Here is a 14481-nt window from a genome sequence, read left to right as displayed (position 1 = left end):
CCCTGACGAGAGGGAGGGCCAGAGCTCCAATCAGCAATGGGGCCGACCAATCAGCTGCTTTAGGATTCCAGGAAGCCGTTTCCTGAAACACACACACATACAAACCCATAACAACACAGAAACTGGGGAACGTAACAATGATCAAATGTATTTTTTCGTTTTTTTCAGTGTTAGTATGTCTATGCTTTGATCGATATCAGGGCACAAGAGGAAAAACATCAAATATTTGTCAAGGGTTTGAATTTGAAGAAAACATTGATGAAATCATAAAGTCATAGAGAAAGGGTATATTGCCTTTGGGCCGGTCACCCATTCCTCCTTATTAAGGTATTATTTGAACACCCAGGCCCCCCACCTTGCCTTCCTCACCCCTCTTTCCCCATCACATTATGACACAACAGATAGCATCATAACATCTTTGAATCAGGCTGTCCCTAGTCTTCTATTTCCCCCACTCCCTGGCTCCCCTTCACTACCCTCTCATCCCTTTCTGTCCCCCTCTCCCCTTTGTCCTTGTGTCTAACTATTTGTCCCCCTCTCCCTTCTCTCACCCTCTGCCTCTCTCTCCCCTCTACCCAAACACTGATGGCGGGGTACCCTGTTTGCGTAGCCCCAACCCAGCCACACAAGCCTTAATTAAAGGACTTCTCTGTCTCTCACACTCTCTCTCGCTCTCTCTCTCTGTCCTGTGTCTCCATCTCCACTAGGACCTTGTAATCTGTAGATCAGGGTTAGGCAGACCAGGCCTAGCAGACAGCTGGTGTGGAGGAGAGCGGACATCCAATAGCTACCCAGGGAAATGAGAGGTGGCGTGGCAACACACAGAGACACAGACAAAGTGTTGATTCAGTGTGGCCCATGATCTGGAGTTGATGACCTTCATTGAGTCCCCAAGGAAATGAAAGCAAGCCCATAACTCAGATTTAATGACCCGGGGTATGATGGCGGAGCTGGGGTTGGTTGATGGAGGTGGTGTGCTGAGGTGGGGGGGATGATGATGGTGATGATGGTGGTAGGGATGATGGTGGTGGTTGGTGGTAGTGTGATGATGGTGGTGGTAATGATTGTGGTGGTGGCAGTGTGATGATGGTGATGATGGTGGTGGTAATGATGTTGGTAGTGATGATGGTGGTGGTAATGATTGTGGTGGTGGTAGTGTGATGATGGTGGTGGTAATGATGGTGGTAGTGATGATGGTGGTGGTAATGATTGTGGTGGTAGTGTGAGGATGCAGATACTATAAAAAGTTGGCAGGTTGACAGGATAAATAGCTAAGGGGAAAGGGCTTCCTCGCTCCTGGACTCTCCTTTGTGTTACATTACCACCGTCCATGGCTGTTGGATGCACCTCATGTGTGATGCAGCTGGCTGATGTCCCATTTCCTTTCAAATAATTGGAAAAATGCATTATTGAGTCATGAGACTCTAGTAGTTCCATCTCATGATTGCAAAATAATATACATACAGTAAATACCAACAAATGATCTCAAAATTCTCTTTTCTGTTCTCACACATTAAGATAGTAATGTATTCATCCCCCAGAGGCTAAATGTGATTGCACCACCCAAAACATACATCAACAATAAATACACAATAAAGACACAGACACTAAAAGCAGCACATCATCTATGAATATAAAAGTGTTCATGTTAAAAAGAGTCAAGGCATAAGGTAAGAAGTATCTGCCGTTTGCGCTCACACACACTCTTCTTCCCACTCACTTACACTCTCAAAAACAGCCCACAGTCTTCTACTGGGCTGCTCATCCATAGCTCCAGTGAACTGGACATAAGACTGTGTTTTCTCATGTAAATGTAGTGATTGTGGAGGGGCAGGAGAGGGGAAGGAGGGTGTGTTGTTAGCGTGGCTCTGATGGGCTTCGCTGAGGGCTTGGCGAGCTGGACCCTTATCAGATGAAGAGCAGGCCTCTGAGGGGGGGGGGGGGGGGGACTAGGAGACTGGGAGAGGGGAGAATAGAACAGCTGGCAGAGTCACGCGTTTAACCCCAAAACACACAGAGCTCAGACGCACTGAGCACGGTGGGAAAGCCCAACGCTAAGAAGTCCACAAACACACACAGTCTCGTGTTATTATCAGCCACCGGACAGCGAGGCTAAGCACACACACACACACACACCACAATCCCAAAATAACAAACTCAATCACACACATTAGAGTAGACACAATCATACACTGACACACACCAGCATCAAGCTCAGCCACCAACCAGCATGCCTCAGTACACACACACATGATTACACACATCAGACGCGTTAATCACATTCATACATACTGTATACACACACACGCACACTCACATTCAAAACACACACAGGAACACAGACAGATTTGTTTTTTAAATCAAGCAGTCTATTTGTTTCCAGTCTAAGTGCCAGGGTCTCACAGAGCAGATCAGTAGCCAGACCACTGTTCTATTTGTTTAGGAGTTATTATGGAAAACACCCAAACAGCTAAAAGTGGTGTTATCAGCATTCCCCCATTTTCACAGACTGGGATTGTAGAAAACAAGCCTGAATTGCCACTGTTCTTGTTTAAAGATCTGTGCCTTGCTCCAGTCTAATCCAGAGTGTTAAGTCTCTGTGTGTATGTATGGGTCCAGTTAGCTGTGTTTGCTCTGGTCTATCTGAGAGTTCCAGGCCGCTGACAGGACCTTCATACAGTATCTCCCTATGGCAGCTTCTCCTGGCTTAATTGGGTTTTAGGTCTGGGCTAAAAATAGCATCCTGGCCAGAGTCATTGGTTTTATGTGTGTGTGTGTTAGTGTAAAATAACAAAGCTCCACAAGCTATAGGTGGGTCTCTGTACCAATAGGTTTGGGTTCTGCTACAGTTCTACTCTATTTTGTGCAGTGTGGATGGCCCCAGACTACCTACTGAAGGAAGAAGAGGGCTACTGTTCTGTGTCAATGACAGTACAACTGCTACCTCCCTTCATTATTCACATGTCCTCTACACATTGCAGGTGTCAATCCTCATCATCAATAAAGTCTTGGTCATTTGTTTTAAAAGTATTTAATACATACCATTCAAATACACTAATTAATTTATATACCATATTTCCTGTTTGAGAAAATGTAATTCCTAAAACCCAAATGTTAGTGCAGCACAAAAACCACATACCGATAGATAATCATGATCCTCTCATATATTTGGATGTATGCTTAACTCAGGGAGGCGGCCTCTTCAAAGGGGGGGACACTCTTGACCCAAATTGCTACAGACCTACAGTGAGGGGAAAAAGTATTTGATCCCCTGCTGATTTTGTACCTTTGCCCACTGACAAAGAAATGATCAGTCTATAATTTTAATGGTAGGTTTATTTGAACAGTGAGAGACAGAATAACAACAAAAAAATCCAGAAAAACGCAAACATACCCTCGTAAAACTGACCACCCTACCGATCCTCGACTTCGGCGATGTAATTTACAAAATAGCCTCCAATACCCTACTCAATCAATTGGATGCAGTCTATCACAGTGCCATCCGTTTTGTCACCAAACCCCCATATACTACCCACCACTGCGACCTGTACGCTCTCATTGGCTGGCCCTCGCTTCATACTCGTCGCTAAACCCACTGGCTCCAGGTCATCTACAAGACCCTGCTAGGTAAAGTTCCCCCTTATCTCAGCTCGCTGGTCACCATAGCAACATCCACCTGTAGCACACGCTCCAGCAGGTATATCTCTCTGGTCACCCCCAAAGCCAATTCCTCCTTCGGCCGCCTCTCCTTCCAGTTTTCTGCTGCCAATGACTGGAACGAACTACAAAAATCTCCAAAACTGGAAACACATCTCCCTCACTAGCTTTAAGCACCAGCTGTCAGAGCAGCTCACAGATTACTGCACCTGTACATAGCCCATTTATAATTTAGCCCAAACTACTACCTCTTCCCCTACTGTATTTATTTATTTATTTATTTTGCTCCTTTGCACCCCATTATTTCTATTTCTACTTTGCACTTTCTTCCACTGCAAATCTACCATTCCAGTGTTTTACTTGCTATATTGTATGTACTTCACCACCATGGCCTTTTTTTGCCTTTACCTCCCTTATCTCACTTCATTTGCTCACATTGTATATAGACTTATTTTTCTACTGTATTATTTACTGTATGTTTGTTTTACTCCATGTGTAACTCTGTGTTGTTGTATGTGTCAAACTGCTTTGCTTTATCTTGGCCAGGTCGCAATTGTAAATGAGAACTTGTTCTCAACTTGCCTACCTGGTTAAATAAAGGTGAAATAAATTAAATAAATAAATAAAATTGCAGCTGAAACAGCAACAATTCCCAGCTTAAGAATAGCCCAGGTCCCTGCCTCTTGCCCTCCCCAATCAGACCAGGCCTAAACATACACCAGCATGCTAATAGCTAATCCCCAGGGCAGGCCACTTTTGTCCCCACACAACCCACCGCCAATGTCTCTTTTTGGGCACTGGGTGACAACCACCAGCCTGGATGAGCCTGCTTTAGCCAGCAGGTTGGCAAATCCTAAAGGCTTGTTTCTCCTGGGCTGCAAACAGTGGATTGCTAGGCCCTGATGGATTTCTGAAGGGCGTAAGATTGGCATTTGTCTTAGTTTTCCCTTCCATCCGGGATGTGCAAGGAGAGGTATGTTAGCTGTCTCTGGGTAGTGAGAGTGTGGCGTGTGGTGTCTGTCTTACAGCGGGTGGTCTGTGTGAGAGACAAAGCCCCCCGGCTGGCCTGATAGACTGCAGTAGGGAGGGAATGCACTCACCACTGTCACTCTTTGTGTTAGGGAGGGGATTGGTGTCAAATGGGGCTGAGAAGACTTTTGATTTTGGGGAGAGAGATTTTAGGGACAGTCCTGGGAGATGTGTGGCTGTTTGTGTGTCCCTAAGGAATAGTGAATTCCTCATTGCAAGGTGGAGATCTGGGGGAGAGGCAGAGGATCGAAGAGGGGAAGTCAGCATTGATTGGTTGTGTCTGGACATTCCACAGTACAAGGTGCAGAGAGGAGGCCACGGCTTGAGACCGAAGAGGTCACCTCTGGGGAATAAAATACTCCATTTATTGGGTTATGGGCTTACATAGAAAAGAAAATAAGAGAAAATAAAGGATAGATGGATTGGTTGACAGAGAGACAGATAATTATATATATATAATAAGTTCTTGTTAGAGATCTTGTCTGAAAAGAGGAAAGGGCTTCTTGCGTGTGTGTGAGTGGTAATGTAGTTTCAATAACATTGTTTCAATCAGTAAGGTTGGTCTGATTGGATAGCTCAGTTTACTTCATTCAGTAAGCATAATATACATGTGACTGCCAAAATGAAGGAAACACCCACTGTGTCTTAATAGGGCGTTGGGCCACCACAAGCCGCCAGAACAGCTTCAATTTGCCTTGGCATAGATTATACAAGTGTCTGGAACTGGAACCATTCTTCCACGAGAAATTCCATAATTTGGTGTTTTGTTGATGGTGGTGGAAAACGCTTTCTCAGGCGCCACTCCAGAATCTCCCATAAGTGTTCAATTAGGTTGAGATCTGGTGACTGAGGCACGCACGCACGCGCACACACACACACACACACACACACACACACACACACACACACACACACACACACACACACACACACACACACACACACACACACACACACACACACACACACACACACACACACACACACACACACACACACACACACCCACACTTTAAACCCCTATGCTCCTTTGAGACCCCTCCTTCAAAGTCACAGAGATCTCTTCTTCTAGCTCTTCTAAAATAATGGGCAACTGGACATTTTTAAACATGACCCTAAACATGATGGGATTTAAATCACTTCATTAACTCAGGAACTAGACCTGTGTGGAAGCACCCGCTTTCAATATACTTTGTATCACACATTTACTCAAGTGTTTCCTTTATTTGGGCAGTTGCCTGTAGTTCACATTGCTTCCTCTTCTATGGGCACAGCTAGCCTCACAAAGCTGAGCATTTACATTAAAACGTTAGGAATGTATATCTGATGTTGACAACGTTCTCATCAACAGCACAGTGTCATGTCATTCCTCCTCCTTTACTATCAATTAGCCACATGAGGAATGTCATTCCTATTACCCTACGGCCAATGAGCATAGCTGAATAATGCAACTTTACCATGCTTGCTAAATAATCTACCTGTGCAATCACCTTTCTGTCTTCTCACCAATGGGAATACATATTGTAATGTACCTGCCATCATAGCATCTGGCTCCGAGGATCATCCCTCAGAGATGAGACCCCTCCCCAATCTATTTTAATAAATGTTCATGCTTGCATTTTGTCTCTGTTGTTCATTCAGTTAAGCCTGCCCTCGATTGAACTGTGTTGTGTTGGTGGGAGATGATGATTATTATAAACTCTTGTAATCCCAACCCTGGTTCTATCCTGTCCGTGATGAAAGATGATGGCCTGGTTCCAACACACACCCTCATCTGTCTCTACACCCTGGGGATGAGCTGGGACACACATAGCACCCACTGTTCACACACATACACCATCCAGTCTTGTAAGGGGCTAGCCTCAGCATTCTGCTCTTGGCCATCAGTTCATCTTCAGTGTAGTTTGGAAGTTTCCAGAGTTCTAGTTGTATGTACTCTGGTCAAGCTGTGCATTTTTGTATTTTAAGCATCATCAATATTTCTGTAAATCTAGAAGGTTCTTATGGACAGAAATAGAAGGGGAATATTTTAGAATGAAACCATCTTTTCAATGTTAACATTCCAGCTCTCATGACTCTGAACATTTGTTGAAAATCACAGTAGTCTGTTGCAGATTTCTCTTACAAAAGAGAAACAATGTGGGCATGCTCTCTATCAGACATATTTATCTTAAGATAGTAGCCTGCAGGTGAAAGCCCAGACTAAGATCGGTCAGAGCCATTGTCTGACCTCCTCCAACACCTCGTCAGGCTGGATCCCATCTTCACCACTCCTTAAATACTACTCCCTCACCCACACACTCTCTTGTTCACAATGCACTCCCTCACCCACACACTCCCTTGTTCACAATGCACTCCCTCACCCACAAACTCCGTTGTTCACAATGCACTCCCTCACCCACACATGCCCTTGTTCACAATACACTCCCTCACCCACACACTCCCTTGTTCACAATACACTCCCTCACCCACACACTCCCTTGTTCACAATACACTCCCTCACCCACACACACAGCACGTACCCCCTTTTCCACCCCCCCTCAAATCCGAACATGTACTTCAACCCCCCATCACATATACCCTAGTTCAACTCCCTGAACCTCCCATACATGCACCCTCTCCATCCATCCCTCACCCCCTCCCTTCCGCCTGCAAGGCAGCACAACGCCTCGCACGTTCCTCTGAGGCATCGCCTCCCCCCACCCATATCCCAACATGTAGCTACCCCCTCTCTACAGCCTAAACATACCCCTTCTCCCCCATCCTCACCCCCACTGACCCGCCCACCCCCCATGGCAGCCCCACGCCTCGCACGTTCCTCTCAAACAGGGAGCATGACACTGCTCCCCCCACCCACCCCAACCCCCCCCCCGCATCCTTATATCCCTCCATCTCCCCAGGCCCATCCATCATATTAACCCCCCAGTCTACACCTCAGCCCCATAATAGCAGCCAGAGAAGAAAAGAAAAGGCAAGGAGGAGAAGAATAAGACCGCTACCATGCAAAACAGTGCTGGCCTTAGGACCAGGCCTTTGTTTCACGGCCTGCCTTTCCTCGCCTGGCCTCTCCCCCAAACACACCCTCTCCTGTTGGGGGACAACGGGCTGGGGACGGGGGGTATTGAGAAAGGGATGTGTTGCTCTTTAAAGCAGGCCGCTCGACCCCCTCTATAGCCCCCTGTTCACCAGCAACCTCTCTGTGTTGGGCTGTCAAAGGGGGGTACCCCAGCCCGGCCCTCCCCTCATCTCCCATCGCACTCCCTCAGAGGGCCAACATGGGACAGGGGCCCCTCCACTCAACTGTAGAACTCAGATCACTAGTGCTCAATGGTGTGGATCAGTGGTCTGCAGGTGAGGAGGGAGGAACAAAACTAGAGAGAATGAGAGAGAGAAAAACAGGGAGATCAACAGGGAGTGTTTGTGTGAGAGAGAGAGAGTGAGCGAGAGGGAGAGTGAGAGTGAGAGAGAGAAAGAGAGAGAGAGAGAGAGAGAGAGAGAGAGAGAGACTAGGCAACAGTGAATTTGTGGTCGTTGTTCCCTCAAACTGTACTTCCTAGAGGCAAGTAACTAGGGTAACGTGTGTAGGTATGTCTTGGTGAAGTAGGAGACAAAGCAACATGTGACAGAGTGACCATCCCCCGCAACTGTGACCTGTCTCCCATCCCAAAGAGAGGTGAGAGAAAGCAAGAGAGAGAGAGAGAGAGAGAGAGAGAGAGAGACAGAGAGAGAGAGAGAGAGAGTAAGAAAGGAGACAAACAGAAAGGAGAAGAGATCATTAGCTCACAGGTGGGAGACAGATCAAACATGCAGTGGGCTTTACTAGCGCCAGAGGGACACACTTCTCAGGTTGATCGAAGAATACGACCCTAGATGACCTTTCTTCCAGCTGCCCAAAGATGAGGGAGAAAGAGAGACAGATAAAGAAGAGAAATAAGCCTCCTCAACCAATATGAGAAAGACATAGAGAGAGAGAGAGAGAGAGAGAGAGAGAGAGAGAGAGAGAGAAGGACAGAGAGAGGGAGAGAAGGAAAAACAGACAGAGTGAATGGGAAGCATCCCTAACTACCATTAAGTGTAAACAAAGGCAGGTCCTTTTCTGTGTGTGTCTGAGGGTCCAGGCTGCATGCCCGGTCTTTCAGCCCAGAGGAAGAGAGGGCAGTCCCACGTTGGTCACGTCCACACCCTTTTCTGATAAAGCAGCCATCAACACCCTTCATACCTGTTAGAGCCCTCTGCAGATGGTCCTGAAGAGAGAGAGAGAGACAGAGAGAGAGAGAGAGAGAGGGAGGAATGGAAGCATTGAGGAATGAGTGAGGACGGCTAAGAGAAAGAGAGAGAAAAAGAAGAATAAAGTGAAAAGAGACTGAGAAAGAGTTCAAAAAAAAGAAGGGAGTGAGATTCTTCCTTGATAGGTGGAAGAACACTAACATACACACACACAAACACAAACACAAACAGTAACAGCCCCCCTCACCCCAAGAACATACCATTCCTTAAAGGGATACTTCAGGATTTTGGCAGTGAGTGCGTGCAGTTTGAAGGAAGTTGCTAACTGGTGCTAGTGCAATTTCTAACTAGTGTTAGCGGAATGCCTGGAAGTCTATGGGTATGTTAGCATATACCTATAGACTTCCAGTCATTGTGCTAATGCTCATCAGCATTGGCTCACAAAACTATCTCTAACTTGCTTCATACGGGACACAGAGACATAAAAATGGCATCCACGAGTTAATTTGACTCTGGGGAAGTAGATAATGGGCCTCATTGCCAAACTCCCAAAGTATCCCTTTAATGGAGCTATGGTGGACCACATTCCGGGCTCCATTCAGCTCTGCGAACAATAGTGCTGAGACATCAGAAAGCTGGTCTGTGTGTGTGTGTGGGGTGGTGTGTGTGTGTGTGTGTGTGTGTGTGTGTGTGTGTGTGTGTGTGTGTGTGTGTGTGTGTGTGTGTGTGTGTGTGTGTGTGTGTGGTGTGTGTGTGTGTGTGTGTGTGTGTGTGTGTGGTGGCCCAGTAAGCACAGATTGTGATTTACCCAGGTGAACTGTACCATCCGGCAGTTGCTCCTTACAGCCCATTAAAGAGCATTCTGATCCATAAGAAAGCATTGAGTAGCAGGGCTTTGAGCTAACCCTGCCTGCATTCCTGCAGTCAGCACCCTAGTCAGTCATCAGGGCCATGGAGCTGTGCCCAAAGGCCCTGGGGTGGGGACCTATGCTAAACAGGGAACACAGCAAAAGGAGATCATCTCTGCCTTGTGTTTGATGCACACTGGTGGCTGAGGATGGAGGATAGGACCAGAGGGGCTGGATGACAGCTAGTTGAGTTCCCTGACTAGGCAAATGTGGATGGTAATCCATATCCGCCTTCCCTGTAGCTCAGTTGGTAGAGCATGGTGTTTGCAACGCATGGTGTTTGCAAGGCCAGGGTTGTGGGTTCGATTCCCACGGGGGGCCAGGACGAAAAAAAAACTATATATATGAAATGAAATGTATGAAATGTAAGTCGCTCTGGATAAGAGTGTCTGCTAAATGACTAAAATGTAACGTAAAATGTAATAGTCATTGATTCATTCAAAATATACATGTTCAAGAAAGAAAAAAACGACTTGAGGAAATCCGATTTTAAAGAATTGAATCTGTGGTTTTAGAGATGGGTTAGAAATCCCATCCTTTTACTGTTGTATATTTTGCTCCTGAATTTTAGATGAAGGCAATGGGTTAATTATATTAATTATAAAATTATGTTGCTGATGATAATGATGTTTATGTCAGTTCTAATACGCCTTAACAACCCTGTACATTGATTCTCCCCTGTAGAAGTTATAGCCAACATAGCCCTTTTTAGCTGTGTGTCCCATATTACACCCACAGGGCTGAGCGTTGCTGGGCAAAATGCAGCCAGCGGGGGGCTAGTGGAGGGCTAGGGGGTTGGGGCAGGGGACAGGGGTGCACCCTCCGCCTCTGATGGTTATAAATGAGCAAAACTGTCAGTGTGTGGGACCCCAGACCATCTGTGTTGCTCTCAGACCCTCTCATAGCTTCCATAGCCGCCTCCTCAAACCCTTCACACAGGCCAGGCAAATATGCTAACACACACACGCGCACACACACACACACACACACACACACACACACACACACACACACACACACACACACACACACACACACACACACACACACACACACACACACACACACACACACACACACACTTCAAGAAGAAATAGCCATCCTACTTACCCCCTCTACTGGTCAACGTGGTAATTACATGACAGCACTGGCAGATTCCTTCACTGTCCCTATACAACTATAGAAGTCACAGACAAAGAAGTATGTAATCTATTGCTTAGTCATTTACTTTGTAGGATGAAGAGGATAAGGCCAAAACTTTATCTAGGTTTCCCCCCAAAAAATATATATTTCTCTTATAGTCAATTTATCAGTTGGCTTGCCACCTAACTCCCTCAGGTAAGAGGAGCAGGGATAGGTAGACTCTTCTCGGGTGAAGGAGAGGGAGAGGAAAGTCAAATATTTATAGATTTATAAGCAAGGATTATTAAGCAAGGACACTTTGTACGGGCTTGCCTTTTGGCAGCTAACACACACAAGATAAATAGTTCCACAACCAATCCATTCCCATTTTATTTTAGTTTACAGTCGTCAGATATAAACGTCAACCGGCCCACATAGCAGACTGTATCATGAATCTTACCAGAGAGAGAGAGAGAGAGAGAGAGAGAGAGAGAGAGAGAGAGAGAGAGAGAGAGAGAGAGAGAGAGAGAGAGAGAGAGAGAGAGTAAGAAAGGAGGGAGAGAGCAAGAATAGAAAGAAACAGAAGGGAGAAGAGTAGAGGAAGAGACAGGAATGAAGGCAAACAAACAAATATATTCTAAAAGCTTTCACAAGAGCAATGACAATAAGATTGGGGAGAAGGATGAAGAGAGAAGAGAAGAGAGTAGGATTGAAATAGAGGACACAGAGATAGGGAATAAAGAAACATACAGACATTAAAGCCATCCTCCCTTTCTTTATATCACTTCCTTCCATCCTTCCATCCAGGAAAAAAAAGGTCATTAAAAAACAGAGAAAGAGAGAAAGCACAACATCACCCACAAAACCTGCTGTAACAGTGAGGGGTCAGGGAGGCAGGGCTCTGTACTCAAAACCTGCTGTAACAGTGACGGGTCAGGGAGGCAGGGCGCTGAACTCAAAACCTGCTGTAACAGTGAGGGGTCAGGGAGGCAGGGCGCTGAACTCAAAACCTGCTGTAACAGTGAGGGGTCAGGGAGGCAGGGCGCTGAACCCAAAACCTGCTGTAATAGTGAGGGGTCAGGGAGGCAGGGCGCTGAACCCAAAACCTGCTGTAATAGTGAGGGGTCAGGGAAGCAGGGCGCTGAACTCAAAACCTGCTGTAACAGTGACGGGTCAGGGAGGCAGGGCGCTGAACCCAAAACCTGCTGTAATAGTGAGAGGTCAGGGAGGCAGGGCGCTGAACTCAAAACCCGCTGTAACAGTGAGGGGTCAGTGAGGCAGGGCTCTGAACTCAAAACCTGCTGTAACAGTGAGGGGTCAGGGAGGCAGGGCGCTGAACTCATGACCTCAGAGGCGACCGGGTGACACCACCCAATTAAAACAATACACTCGTTATCTTCCTGGTTCTGTGTGTGTGTGTATGTCTCTGTATGTGTTTGTGTGTGTTTGTGCATGCGCACCAGCATATGTGTGAGTACAGGGTTCCCTGTGGCCATAATGTTCTTCTGAAGATCGATAATGTTCCCAGTCCTATAACACCCCGATCTTCCTGTCCATCCCCTTTTCATCTCTCTGGCCAGGCTGGAGTGGGTTCCCTCCCCCAAACCAAAGAGGTCTTCTTCTTCTTGTCCTCCCTCAGACCAAGAAGACAAAAGGAAAGATAAGGAGATAGAGGAGTGTAAGATCATCCCCTCAACTCCCTAATCCACAGAAAGAGAGAGGCTCTCCAATGAAAAGGTGACAGATCCACTGATCAGGGGCTTAGGACACAACCTCTCCAACCTCTACAATGGACCAGGGGATCTGAGTGGGCTCACCACAGCAAGAACACACACCATGTACCATACAACACACACTAATACCACAGATTAGAATATGCCGATCCCAAACCACACACACTGTGGAACACATACATACACACACATACACTTAACACCATACCATATACTGTGAGGCACACCACACACACACACACACACACACACCACACACACACACACCACACACACCACACCCACACACACACACACTGGTTTTACTATCTAATTGGGGACCAAAATATTTATTCCAATTCAAAATCCTATTTTCCCTAACCCCTTACCCTAAACCTAATCTTAACCCCTAACTGTAACCCTAACCCTAACCTTAAAGTTAGATCACACACACACTGTGAAACACACTTCATACACAGTGTGAAAGGAATGCATACATTCCATAAACACCATGGGCCTGCTTTCCTATCCTCTCCTCCTGTCCTCTCTTTTCCTCTCCTCTCCTGTCCCCACCTCTCCTCTTCCATCCTGTCCTGTCCTGTCCTGTCCTGTCCTGTCCTCTCCTCTCCTCTCCTCTCCTCTCCTCTCCTCTCCTCTCCTCCATACCCCATTGAAGTTCTCTCCTCTTTTCTCTCCTCTTTTATTTTCTCCTCTCCTGTCCTCCCTGGCTGTGCACTGCAGGCTAGAGCTAGATGTTTTCTCATGCTAATCAAACACTTTGTCCCTGGATGGCTAATCCTGCACTGCCTTTTGTCTGAGCCCCACAGCCCAGCCCTACAAGGTCGACCCTGCCTCACACACACGCACAAAGACCCAAACACAGCACCCCACTCCAGGCCTGCCGTATCCAAGCACACACAAACACACACACTCATTAGTTATTCTCAATTCCACCACTCTGACTGACAGGCCCATGGTTGTTAAAGCTGACTGCAGATCCCCCAACACACACACACACACACACACACACACACACACACACACACACACACACACACACACACACACACACACACACACACACACACACACACACACACACACACACACACACACACCAACCAAATCAACATAGAGTTACGTTGCACAAATAACCTTTTTACACAAACCAGTTTCTGCAAATCAAAGCATAATAGTATATGTCTGTGACTCAGTATGTAACTGTCTCAACAGAGACAAACTACATACTGGGTAGTTCGAGCCCTGAATGCTGATTGGCTGACAGCTGTGGTATATCAGACCGTATACCACGGGTAAGATAAAACATTTATATTTGCTGCTCTAATTACATTGGTAACCAGTTTATAACAGCAATAAGGCACCTCGGGGGGTTGTGTTATATGGCCAAATATACCATGGCTGCGTTGTGCGTGAGAACAGCCCTTAGCCGTGGTATATTGGCCATATACCACACCTCCTCGGGCCTTATTGCTTAATTAAACTATAGACTAACTTAGAAATAAACCGCCTAAACTATAATTAATCTCTATTATTCTGCAGTGGTCCTCCGTTTCTATTAAAGGAGAGGAGAGGAAGCTCCCATAGCTGTCCACTATGTTCCCTATACAGCTAAATTGCAGATGAATCAAACCCTGGGGAATTTGGGCCTATACATGGTGGAGGACCTTATTACCTTATCACAGTCACTTACAGTGCAGCCTGCTGTCACACCACAGGTTGGGGAAGGAGGAATTAGGTTATGCACATCCACATTGAAAACTACCAAAGAATACCTGTTTCACAGGAAACTGGTGTCCTTCACAATT

Source organism: Salmo salar, chromosome 10 (assembly GCF_965601325.2).
Source record: "Salmo salar chromosome 10, fSalSal1, whole genome shotgun sequence".
Lineage (NCBI taxonomy): Eukaryota > Metazoa > Chordata > Actinopteri > Salmoniformes > Salmonidae > Salmo > Salmo salar.
The sequence above is the reverse complement of the archived record's forward strand: the minus strand, read 5'-3'. Positions refer to the sequence as shown.